We start from the raw sequence: 13,629 nt of genomic DNA, 5'->3' as shown, positions 1-13,629 counted from the left end.
TGAGGAGACAGAGTTCAGTTTGGGGAGCAGAGGCCCCCCTGCCTGCCCACACTCTGTCCACCACGGTCCTGGCTCTGCCCTTTCCCTTCAGCCTCTCCCCTGTGGGTGACTCTCGTCCTGTGTCAATGTTTCCAACAGTGGGAAAGGCTGTGCTCGGCCCAGAACCATCGGCATGTAGACTACAGGGCTGCGAACTCATCAGGAAGGAAGCACAGGCTGCTGGGAAAGGCAGGGAGCTGGGCGGGGCCGCTGGCCAAGCCTCTGGCAGTCAGTCTGGCTGCTCCTCCCTGAGCTCAGCTGAGAGGCTTGTCCTTGCCAGGGAAGTAGCTGCAGCTCCCTTTCAGGATAAAGGGTGTCCGCCTGCCCTAGTGATGGCCACTAGGAAGCGCTCTGAGCCAGTCGCAGGCTCCTCACCTGTCACGTGGGTCCTGGGCTAAGGCCCTTCCTCTCTAGGCATCTGATAGTGGCTACTTGGATCAGGCGGAGGTGCAGGAGCAGTGCTGGGGGCCTAGCCGTGTGAACAGGTCTCTCCAGGTGCCTTTCTGACCAGGCCACTCCCTGCTTCTTCTGCAGAGAGCAGTGCTTCCAGCCTGATCATCACCCTGACTGCGGGGCCACTGCTACCAAGGACGTTACAGGACACAAAGAAGGAAGTGAGTTCTGTCCATCACTATCAGCTTTGTGCTCCATGTATTTGGGTGTATCCACTCAAAACATTTTTTTCTCTTAGGCTCAACAGGCTCGGGATATGGGGGCCAAGGTTTACTGCTTGGGTATACAAGACTATAAGAGAGATCAGGTAATTCAGAACAGATAACCAAGTGCCACTCTTGAGCCCAGCTGGAGAAAGCTTGCAAAGGCAGCCGTCCCAGCGTCACCTAGCGGATGACCCTCTACCCCAGCCCAAGGGTTTGGACAACAGGTAGTCATGGCAGATGAATAGCAAGTGTTGTGTATACCTACACACCAGAGGTGCGGGTGGAGAAGTTTTCCATTCCCCGAGGGGTGGGCTGCTGACAGATGCCAGGATGTGGCCCTTGGAGTCCAACATGGCAGCAAGCAAGAGCCTGTCTCTTGGGACAGGACCTGCTGTGTGCTCAATCCCTGGCTGTGTGCCAACCATCTCCTCTCCCTTCTAGCTACATAATATTGTAGAAAGAAAGGACCAAATGTATGGGATGGACAAATTCAATTCTGCAGAAAAGCTTGTTGCCTCGGTGAGTGTGGGGTAAACATGCGAGGGGAGGTGAACTGCCTTTTCCCCATGTCCCTGCTACCAATCTCCCTGACCCTGCCACCCCTCTGTTCCAGCTCGTGAAAAATTCGTGTATGGAAATGATGGCTGGGGACACACACTTTGTCTGCTTAGGAGGTGAGAGCCAAGTCACAGATCTAGACAGAAGTGTGTGTGTGTGTGTGTGTGTGATGTATTCATGTGGCATAAGAGTGTTGTGATTGTGGGGGGAGGTACCTGTGGTGTTTTTGTATGTGATGTGATTGTGCATCTATTGTATGCGTGCTTCGAGTGGAGGGTGTATAGTATGTGTTTGTGGTGTACATGAGTGTGGTGTTATGTGGTATACGTGAGTGTGAGTGTTATGTGCAAGGGAGGGGATTATATATAAATCTGTCCAGAATATAAGTGTTTTTGATATAGAAGTGTGATTGTATAACATGTATACGCCAGGGGTTGTGTGGATGTTTCTGTTACTGTTTAGTCACTAAATTGCATCTGACTCTTTGGATCCCACGGACTCTAGGCTGCCAGGCTCCTCTGTCCATGGGATTTCCCACACAAGAATACTTGGATGGGTTGCCATTTGCTTCTCCATGGGCTCTTCCCTGCCCAAGGATCGAAACCACATCGGCCACGCTTGCAGGCAGATTCTTTATCACTGAGCCACCAGGGAAGCCCATATATGTGTTTAATTATTTTATCTTTTGGATTTATTGAGAGGTTATTGACATATAGCTCTGAATGAGTTTAAGATATACCGCATAATGGAATAGACTTGAATACATACTGCAAGATAGGTGACAAAAGTAAATTTAGCTCTTAAAATCTAAAACCAAAAGCTTCTTTTAAAAATTAAATATTTATTGATACTTAAAAACCCTCAACAATACTTGGCAACTGAAATTAAACTAAACATAAGAAAGAGATAATACATCAAGACTAACTAGGGATCATCCCAGAAATGCAGCTGAAATATCACTGAGTTTACCACATCAGGAAAATGGAAAAGAAAAATAGGAATATTTCAATGGCTGAAAAAAGAATTGGACAAAGTTCAGGTCCAGAATCATAAGAACATATCTGACAAAGGCATCCACACAAATTCTCAAAGCCAACGTTACACCCAGTGGTTCAGCGAGGATGGCCTCTCCCTGAGATCTGGAACCTGACAAGATGCCCTCTCTCCCATGGGAGGGTCTCTCCCACGGGGTCCCTGCATCAGTGTGGGGAGGAGCCTGCTCAGTTGTCTTTCTGTTAGAAGCCCGCTCTCTGAGTGAGCTCTGTCTGTGCCAGTTTGTGCATCCACATCGCTGGGATTTGTAGAGCTGAGGCGGGTGGATAAGCACCAGCTCCCACTGGTAACAGCACCCAGCTTGGATGCAACTGGACGCAGACCCAGGAAACTGGTCCTGGCTTCAGTATTCTGAACTGCAAGGCTACAGTGCAATAGGCTGTGGTCTCTGACTAATGGGCATCTGTCTAGAGCAGTGTTCATATCCAAGCTCTGCCTCCCACAGACACAAAACCGAAGCAAGTTGCTGAGTAGCCACCAGCTCCAATTTCATCTCCAAGAAGTAGAAATAGCAACACCCAGTATCAGATCTTCAGTGAGATGTGTAAGCAGTGGAGTTCCCAATGACTGGCACAGAATCTAGAAACTGGTGTCTTTCACCAGCAGGAGCTGGTTTTAAGACTTCTATCCCTGACCCCTGGCTCTGCCCCCACCTTCCTGCTGAGTCCAGGTTGGGGAGGGAAGTGGTTAAGGAACACCCAGGATGAAAGCACCTCTAGCTGAGCCCTCTGCGGGGGGTGGGGGGGAATCTGTCTGACTCCTCCTGTCTCTGACCCTGTGAGTGGCAGTGCAATGTGGTGAGAGAGCCTATATGTGTGCAGAGTCCTTTCCTGCACATCAGATTGCTGTGCAGCAACCTGACAGCTTCCATTCTCTGATCGTATCCCCAGAACACTCACGAGCCTATTAGACCTCAGTGGACATTGCCCATTGTCATTCATGCCCTGTGGTGGCCTAGCTGGGATTCAAGTGCCTGCTGCACAGCCTCTGCCAGGGAGGCCCAGCGGTGCTGCTCTGACCTTTACAACTGCTGTCATCTTGTCAAAAGCTGCCACACAGCATGACTGTCACTGAAATGGAAAGTTCAAGGCAGGAAGCTGGACCTGAAATAAAGCAGAAGAATCTGTTCAGCAGGCTGTCATTCTGAATACGTCAGAGGTTCAAATGAGGGGAATGCCAGGAGGGAGTAAGCATGAGGCACGTGGCCTCTTCAGCCTCTCAGGCTCCCTCCAGCACTAAGCAGAGGCCTCTCTGGCCTCCCTGCCTCCAGGCCTATGGTCCTCTGAGCCCATCCTCTATGCAGAGCCTGAGGAGCTGAGAAGGCCACTGCCCTAACCCACTGACCACAAAGGCTGAGGCCCCCAAGCCAGACAACCATGCCTTCTAACACCCAGCTTCTGTTCTAAGCCCACCTGCTGCAGAGACTGGTGAGTGTGGGCCTAGACTTCCTGGAAAACTTCCTCAGCTTGCTGGCTCCAATTATTGAGACTTCACTCCCAGAGTGCCTCCAACCTGAAATCTTTCCTAGTCAGCTGGCTCCTCTGGCTTCCCACAGCCCTTGGCCTCTTATTATAGTCACTTGTCACCCAGTATAAACTATGATCTGCTTGGCTATTATCCATGTCTTTATTTTTTTCATTCAGTAAATTATTTTTCTTCCAAACTTTTATTATGAATCATTTCAAACCTGCTGCTGCTGCTAAGTCACGTCAGTCATGTCCGACTCTGTGTGACCCCATAGATGGCAGCCCACCAGGCTCTGCCATTCCTGGGATCCTCCAGGCAAGAACATTGGAGTGGGTTGCCATTTCCTTCTCCAATGCATGAAAGTGAAAAGGGAAAGTGAAGTTTCTCAGTCATGTCTGACTCTTAGCAACCCCATGGACTGCAGCCTACCAGGCTCCTCTGTCCATGGGATTTTCTAGGCCAGAGTACTGCAGTGGGTTGCCATTGCCTTCTCCTCAAACTTGCAGTAAAGTGGAAACAGTTGTACAGTGGGCACCCCTTTCTTCACCACCTGGATTTGCAATTAATATCAATTGTATTTCCTTTAATATTAACCTATCTAACTCTCTCTATCTTCATCGGTTCATTTTAGTTTTTGATGCATTTCAAAATAAATTACAAGTACTGGCACAAAAATAGAAATATAGCTCAATGCAGCAGGATAGAAAACCCAGAAGTAAATTAATGTACCGATGATCAATTTGGAGAAGGAAATGGCAATCCACTCCAGTATTCTTGCCTAGAGAATTCTGTGGACAGAGGAGCTGGTGGGCTGCTGTCCATGGGGTTGCACAAAGTTGGACATGACTGAAGCGACTTAGCATGCATGCAGGCATTGGAGAAGGGAATGGCAACCCACTCCAGTATTCTTCCCTGGAGAATCCAGGGATGGAGGAGCCTGGTGGGCAGCTGTCTATGTGGTCACACAGAGTTGGACACGACTGAGGTGATTTAGCAGCAGCAGCAACATGATTAATTAATATGACTAAGAAGCAAAACTACACAGTGTTGGAAAGACAGTCTCTTCAACAAATGGTGCTGGGAAAAATGGACAGCTACATGTAAAAAAAAAAACAAAATTCATTTATTCTTTAACACCATACACAAAAAATAAGTTCAAAACAGATTAAAAACTTAAATGTGAGATCAGACACTATAAAAGTCCTAGTGGAAAACAGAACACATTCTGACACATTTTTCGATCTGACTCCCAGAATAATTGAAATAAAAACAAAAATAAACCAAGGAGATTTACTTAAACTCAAAAGTTTTTTAACAGCAAAGGAAATAATAAACAAAATGAAAAGACAACCCACAGACAGACTGGGAGAAAATATTTGCAAATAATGTGAACAAGCAATTAGTCTCCAGAATTTACAAACAGCTCCAGCAGTGGGGCAACTGGGGCACTGGGCATGCCATGCTGTCTGGCTACATGGAGCAGATGAAGGGCATGTCCCTGCCAGTCAGGGCCTGACAAAATATCACCTACTGGAGAAGGGAATGGGAAACTACTTCAGTCTTCTTGTGATGAGAACCCAATGAACACAACGAAATTGCAAAAAAGATATGACATGGGAAGATGAGGCCCCCGTGTTAGTAGGTGTCCAATATGCTACTGAGGAAGAGCAAAGGAACAGCCCCAGAAAGAATGAATAGGCTGGGGTAAAGTGAGAATGTCTTTCAGTTGTGGTTGTGTCTGGTGGTGAAAGTAAAGTCCAATGCTGTAAGAACAACATTGCATAGGAACCTGGAATGTTAGATTCATGAATCAAGGTAAACTGGATGTGGTCAAGGAGGCGATGGCAAGAGTGAACACCGACATTTCAGGAATCAGTGAGCTTAAGTGGACGGGAATGGGTGAATTTAATTTAGGTGGCCATTATATCTACTACTGCGAGCAAGAATCCCTTAGAAGAAATGGAGTAGCCCTCATAGTCAACAAAAGAGTCCAAAATGCAGTGTTTGGGTGCAATCTCAAAAATGACAGAATGATCTCAATTCACTTCCAAGGCAAACCATTCAACATCACAGTAATGCAAGTCTATACCCCAACCACTAATGCCAGAGAAGGTGAAGTTGAGTGGTTTTATGAATGGCTACAAGACTTTCCAGAATTAATACCAAATAAAAGATGTCCTTTTCATCACAGACGACTGGAATGCAAAAGTAGGAAGTAAAGAGATAGCTGGTGTAACAGGCAAGTTTGACCTTGGAGTACAAAATGAAGCGTGGCAAAAGCTAAGAGTTGCCAAGAGAACACATTGGTCATAGCAAGCACCCTCTTCCAACAATACAGGAGGCAACACTACACATGGACGTCACCAGATGGTCAACACCGAAATCAGATTGATTATATTCTTTGCAGCCGAAGATGGAGAAACTCTATACAGTCAGCAAAAAAAAAAAGACCTGGAGCTGACTGTGGCTCAGATCATCAGCTCCATATTGCAAAATTCAGGCTTAAATTGAAGAAAGTAGGGAACACCACTAGGCCATTCAGGTATGACCTAAATCAAATCCCTTGTGATTATACAGTGACGTTGATGAATAGATTCAAGGGATTAGATCAGGTAGGCACAGTGCTTGAAGAACTATAGATGGCGGTTCATAACACTGTACAGGAGGTGGTGACCAAAGCCATCCCCAAGAAAGAGAAACGCAGAAGGCAAAGTGGTTGTATGAGGAGGCATTACAAATAGCTGAGAAAAGAAGAGAATTAAAAGGTAAAAGGGAAAGGGAAAGACATAGCCAACTGAATGCAGAGTTCCAGAGAAAAGCAAGGAGAGAAAAGAAAGCCTTCCTTAACTGAACGATGCAAAGAAATAGAGGAAAACAAGAGAATGGCAAAGACTAGAGATCTCTTCAAGAAAGTTAGAGATATCAAGGGAACATTTCACACAAAGATGGGCACAATAAATGACAGAAATGTATGGATGTAACAGAAGCAGAAGGGATTAAGAGGAGGCGGCAAGAATACACAGAACAACTGTACAAAAAAAAACTCAATGATCCAGATAACCACAATGGTGTGGTCACTCACCTAGAGTCAGACATCCTGGAGTACGAAGTCAAGTGGGTATTAGGAAGCACTACTACAAATAAAGCTAGTGGAGGTGATGGTATTCCAGTTGAGCTATTTCAAATCCTTAAAAATGATGCTGTTAAAGCGCTGCACTCAATATGCCAGCAAATTTGGAAAACTCAGCAGTGGCCACAGAACTGGAAAAGTTCAGTTTTCATTCCAATTCCAAAAAAAGGCAATGCCAGAGAATGCTCAAATTCCTGTACAAATGCACTCATTTCACAAGATTATGCTCATAACCTTTCAAAGCTAGACTTCAGCAGTACATGAAGCAAGAAATTTCAGATGTACAAGCTGGATTTAGAAAAGGTAGAAGAACCAGAGACCAAATTGCCAACATCCACTAAATCATAGAAAAAGCAGGGGAATTCCAAAAAAACCATCTACTTCTGCTTCATTGAGTACACTAAAGCCTTTGTGTGGATCACAACAAACTGTGGGAAATTCTTAAAAATATGGGAATACTAGATCACTTTACCTGTCTCCTGAGAAAACTGTATGCAGGACAAGAAGCAACAATTAGAACCAGACATGGAACAATGGGCTGGGTTCAAAATTGGGAAAGGAGTATGTCAAGGCTGTATATTGTCACCTTGCTTATTTAACTTACATGCAGAGTACATCATGCAAAATGCCAGGCTGCATGAATCACAAGCTGGAATCAAGATTGCTGGGAGAAATATCAACAACCTCAGATATGCAGATCATGCCACTATAATGGCAGAAAGCGAAGAGGAATTAAAGAGCCTCTTGATGAATGTGAAAGAGGAGAGTGAAAAAGCTGGCTTAAAATTCAACATTCAAAAAACTAAGATCACGGCATCTGGTCCCATCATTTCATGGTAAATAGATGGGGAAACAATGGACACAGTGACAGAATGTGTTTTCTTGGGCTCCAAAACCACTGTAGACGGTGACTGCAGCCATGAGATTAAAAGATGCTTGCTCCTTGGAAGAAAAGCTATGACAAATCTAGACAGTGTATTAAAAAGCAGACATCACTTTGCTGATGAAGGTCCACATAGTCAAGGGTATGGTTTTCCCAGTAATCGTGTAACGGATGTGAGAGTTGAACCTCACAAATCCATACAGAACGCTAACAGCCAAAGAATTAATGCTTTTGAAATGTGGTGTTGGAAAAGACTCTTGAGTGTCCCTTGGACAGCAAGGAGATCCAACCAGTCAATCCTAAAGGAAATCAGTCCTAAATATTCATTGGAAGGACTGATGCTGAAGTTGAAGCTACAATACTTTGGCCACCTGATGCAAAGAGCTGACTCATTAGAAAAGACTGATGCTGGGAAAGGCAGGATAGAAGAGGGTGACAGAGGATGAGATAGTTGGATGGCATCGCTGACTCAGTACACATGAGTTTGAGCTAACTCCTGGAGACAGTGTGAAGGACAGGGAAGCCTGGCATGCTGCAGTTGATGGGGTCAAAAAGAGTCAGGTACCACTCAACAACTGAACAATACCATATGATTTTTAATAGTATCAAAACAAACAACCCGATCAACAAACGGCCAGAAGATCCAAACAGACCTTTCTCCAAATAAAACATATAGGTAGCCAACAAACACATGAAAGATGCCCAACATCACTAACTACTAGAGAAATGCAAATCAGACCTGCAATGATGCACCATCTCACAGCAGCCTGAATGGCTATCATCGAAATATCTGTGAACAATAAGTGCTGGAGACGGTGTGGAGAGAAGGGAACCCTCCTGCACAGTTTGCAGTAATGTAAATTCGTATAGCCACGTTGAGAACAATATGGAGGTTCCTTAAGAAAATAAAAATAGAGCTACTATGTGACCCTGCAATCCCACTCCTGGGCATAAATCCAGAGAAAACCATGATCTGAAAGTATACATGCACCCCAAGAGGAACTAAAAAGCCTCTTGATGAAAGTGGAAGAGGAGAGTGAAAAAGTTGGCTTAAAGCTCAACATTCAGAAAACGAAGATCATGGCATCCGGTCCCATCACTTCATGGGAAATAGATGGGGAAACAGTGGAAACAGTGTCAGACTTTATCTTTTTTGGCTCCAAAATCACTGCAGGTGGTGACTGCAGCCATGAAACTAAAAGATGCTTACTCCTTGGAAGAAAAGTTATGACCAACCTAGATAACATACTGAAAAGCAGAGGCATTACTTTGCCAACAAAGGTCCCTTTAGTCAAGGCTATGGTTTTTCCAGTGGGCATGTATGGATGCAAGAGTTGGACTGTGAAGAAAGCTGAGCACCGAAGAATTTGATGCTTTTGAACTGTGGTGTTGGAAAAGACTCTTGAGAGTCCCTTGGACTGCAAGGAGATGCAACCAGTCCATTCTAAAGGAGGTCAGCCCCGGGATTTCTTTGAAAGGAATGATGCTAAAGCTGAAACTCCAGTACTTTGGCCACCTCATGTGAAGAGTTGACTCATTGGAAAAGACTCTGATGCTGGGAGGGATTGGGGGCAGGAGGAGAAGGGGACGACAGAGGATGAGATGGCTGGATGGCATCACGGACTCGATGGACGTGAATCTGGGTGAACTCCGGGAGATGGTAATGGACAGAGAGGCCTGGCGAGCTGCGATTCATGGGGTCCCAAAGAGCCGGACACGACTGAGCGACTGAACTGAACGGAATGTTCATTATGGACTGTTTACAGTGGCTAAAACATGGAAGCCCCCTAAATGTCCACCAACAGAGGAATGGATAAAGGAGAGAAGAAGGCCCCACCCCTCACACTTCTGAGCTCAACCCGGCCTCTCCGGCTGGAAAAAGGCGGGGAGGGGCGGGACGGAGCTGGTGCAGACCCGGAATCCTCCCTGGGACTCCGGGAAGCCGCGCTTGCGCTGTGTGGCGCCCTGGCCGCACGCTGGGCAGCTTTGGCCCCTGCGCTTGCCGTCTTTTCAGGCAGTTGAGGATCTTCTTGTTGCCTTCACCCGCAACCGCCCCTCGGCCCCTACTTCAGAGCCCGTAGGAGGGCAGCTGCTGTTGGGGTTTCGGCTCTCCGCACAGCACATCGAGACCGCTGGCCCGGCCGGCGTCTGCGGCTGTTTGCGGCGCCCCCGCCCTGCCTCCCTGGGGCTCCGCCATGGAAATGACAGGCTCAGCACCTTGCTCGTCCATGAGTAGTCACACAAAGGAAAGGGTGACAGTGACCGGAGTGACACTGGAGAGTTTTTATAGCAACCTTATTGCTCAACATGAAGAACGAGAAATGAGACGACAGAAGTTAGAAAAACTGATGGGAGAAGGCGGCCTCACCAATGAAGAGAAACGACTCCAGAGATCAGCGCATGCTCGGAAGGAAACAGAGTTTCTTCGTTTGAAGAGAACAAGACTTGGACTGGAAGATTTTGAGTCCTTAAAAGTAATCGGCAGAGGAGCCTTTGGTGAGGTGCGGCTTGTTCAGAAGAAAGATACGGGCCATGTGTATGCAATGAAAATACTTCGTAAAGCAGATACGCTTGGAAAAGAGGAGGATGGCCACATTCGTGCAGGCAGTTTGCAGGTTGTGAAAATGTTCTGTAGTTTTCAGGGTAAGCTAAACCTCTACCTAATCCTGGAGTTGCTGTCTGGAGGGGACATGATGACCCTGTTGATTGAAAAAGACGCTGAACGAAAGAGGAGACTCAGTTTTATATAGCAGAAACAGCGTTAGCCTTAGACTCTATTCACCAACTTGGAGTCATCCGCAGGGACGTCAAACCAGACAACCTTCTCCTGGACAGCAAGGGCCATGTGAAGCTTCCTGACTTTGGCCTTTGCACAGGACTGAAAAAAAGCACATAGGACAGAACTTTATAGAAATCTGAACGGCAGCCTCCCCCGTGATTTCACTTTTCAGAACCAGAATTCCAAAAAGCAGAAACCTGGAAAAGAAATAGATGTCAGCTAGCCTTCTCCACAGTAGTCAGTCCTGACTACATTGCTCCTGAGGTGTTCATGCAGACCGGGCACAATAAGCTCTGTGATTGGTGGTCGCTGGGGGTGATCAAGTATGAAATGCTCACTGGCTACCCATCTTTCTGTCCTGAGTCCCCTCAAGAGACATGTAAGAAGGTGATGAACTGGAAAGAAACTTTGACTTTTCCTCCAGAAGTTCCTATTTCTGAGAAAGCCAAGGATCTAATTTTGAGATTCTGCTGTGAATGGGAACATAGAATTTGAGGCCCTGGAGTTGAGGAAATCAAAAACAATTCTTTCTTTTGAAGGTGTTGACTGGGAACATATCAGAGAGAGACCGGCTGCAGTATCCAATGAAATCAAAAACGTTGATGGCACCTCAAGCTTCGATGAGTTTCCAGAATCTGATTAAGCCAGCAGTGGCAACAAGTAATCACCCTGAGACAGACTACAGAACAAAGACTGGGTCTTCATCAGGTATACCTACAAGCACTTTGAGGGCCTGCTGGCAGGGGGACAAGAGCGGGCAATAGCTTCCTGCATGAAAGCAGCAAAATAGTTTTCCTTGAAATGGGATCCTAAATCAAGCAGAGTTCTTGGTACAACATCATGGTTTTCTTCTCACATACTGTTTTGAAGAGTTTCCAGGCAGTTTATGGAACCCACCAACGTGTCCAGATGAACATGGTGATAGTAAGTGGATTCTCTTCCATAGTGCATCTGATGACCAGTAGAATAAAGACAACTGTTGCTACTGTATTGGCCATGAACAGCTGTCCTGCTTCTTTTAGAAGCTTCATGGGCCAATCTGATGTTTAAAAAAAAAAAAAAAATCAAAATTTCCTAAGTTCATCAGAATGAAGGAGAAAAACAGCCATCATCCAACATAAACATAAACTTATTATCAGCCAGTTCTGTGATTCAGTGACATGCTTCCTGTCAAAACCACCAAGTATTTTTCTTCTTTACAGCTAAAAGTTCATAGTACTAAAGGAAATATAGCAATAAAGAGCATCAGCAGCCAGCATTCTGGCTGAAGGAGATGACCCACCATTCTGAATGGGTGGTTATGGTGGTTTCTCCCCACTCCTCAGCCTCTGGCAAGTGGCTTTCTGTAGCCTCCAGTCATGGAGCACTTTATGGCACTAGGCTAAAGACTCTCAATCCATTTTGATTCATTTGCTTCTGCCCATCTAAAATACTCATGCTGCTTTTCTGAGTGTTGACGGAGGATCCCAGCTTGATCCACTGTTGCTCTTAGCAGGCCCAAAGGCTGCTGGGCATCACCAAGGAGCCTCAGATCATGTAGAAAATCCTTATTTTCTCTTTACATCTGTATCAGAAAATCCCTTTGGATATTGCCATAGACCAGCAATACCCACAAGTGCTGCCAACAGGACCTCGGCTCATTCCTGGGAACACAGCAGGGGGAGCCCAGGCACAAGCCGGAGGCCTGGAACCCCCTTGGCTAAGTTGCTGCTCCTATTTCGTCTCCAGGACCTCCTTACAAGCGGTGAAGGAACCAGCCCAGTACAAAGTGCAGGGCCAGCCTACAGATCCTTGTACAGTTCGCTCCTCAGCCTCTGGTGCAACAGTATTTGTATTCTTAGTGTTTCTCCTCTCCCAACTTTAAGTAACCATTTTGCCTTGGAATCATGATTACAAATTTTTCCTTTGCAGATGCCTTCCTGGGGGGATAGTCCTCTCCACCCTAAAGGGTCACCTGCAGGCCTGGGCTGACCAGGCCTCTCAGCTGGGGTGGTCTCTGAAGAGAGACCCTCTGAATTTTAGCACGAAGTGCCTTTTCTTTCACAGCTGCCACCACCTTTAGAGAAGTTTTGCTGCAACAGAAAGATATGGAGGCTCCATATTAATGCATTATTGCTTTAAAAAATTTTGATGACTCTTAAAGCATCAATGGCACCTATGTGGTAACTTTGCCTATTGTGAAGTGTTATGGTCAAGTCACAACTGGGAGACTGCTTCCTGCCAGTCTTGAGGTTGTAAACATCATCTATGAAAGGAAAGTATGTCCTAGCTTAGCCATTCAGGAAAAAAAAAGGAACATCAAAGTTACAGTAGTAAGTGAAACTGCTTTGGGTTTTAATGACTTAGAGGAAGGAAAAAGAATTTTAGAGAAATGTTAACTCCAGTACTCTTGCCTGGAGAATCCCAGGGATAGAGGAGCCTGGTTGGCTTCCATCTATGGGATCGCACAGCATCGGACACGACTGAAGCGACATAGCAGCAGTAGCAGTAACTCGGGATGAAGATAATGTGTTTGCCCCTTATTCTTTCAGTCATGCTTGCTAGTGACAAGGAAGTGAGAGTCTTTTGTGTAACCATGTACTTTCTTTGGATTACCAAATAGAGTGGGGTCTTGACCCCATGACTTTTGCAAGAGTGTGTGGTAAGCATGGGTAATGAGAACAGGAGGGTGATAGACAACATGTTGGAAAGTGGCATGGGATATTTTTTTTGAGGAGGGGGGGAATGCCCACATTTTAACTTTTAAACTTCTGAATAAGCTGTGTGAAAACAGTTGTATTTAAAAAAAAGAAGAAGAAGATCTGGTGTGTATATATATATATACAATGGAATATTATTCAACCATTAAAAAGAATGAAATAATGCCATTTGCAGCAACATGGATGAACCTAGAGATTGTTATACTGAGTGAAGTAAAACAAAGGAGAAATATACTGTGTCGTACCTTATACATGGAATCTAAAAAGAAATACAAATAAATTTACTTACAAAACATAGGCTCACAGAGAACGAACTTACAGTTGCTGAAGGAAGGGATCGTTTAGGGAGTTTGGGATAGATA

At 45.6% G+C, this 13,629-nt stretch overlaps 1 pseudogene; it reads left to right on the top strand.

Moving 5' to 3' along the window:
- The first annotated feature begins 9,984 nt into the window (after positions 1-9,984).
- LOC114110846 (serine/threonine-protein kinase 38-like) lies at positions 9,985-11,677 on the top strand (annotated as a pseudogene).
- Positions 11,678-13,629: the final 1,952 nt, after the last annotated feature.

The sequence above is a fragment of the Ovis aries genome, chromosome 25 (genome assembly GCF_016772045.2).
Source record: "Ovis aries strain OAR_USU_Benz2616 breed Rambouillet chromosome 25, ARS-UI_Ramb_v3.0, whole genome shotgun sequence".
NCBI classification, from domain to species: Eukaryota; Metazoa; Chordata; class Mammalia; order Artiodactyla; family Bovidae; genus Ovis; species Ovis aries.
Note: the sequence above shows the minus strand (reverse complement) of the source record. Positions and strands in the feature narration are given on the sequence as shown.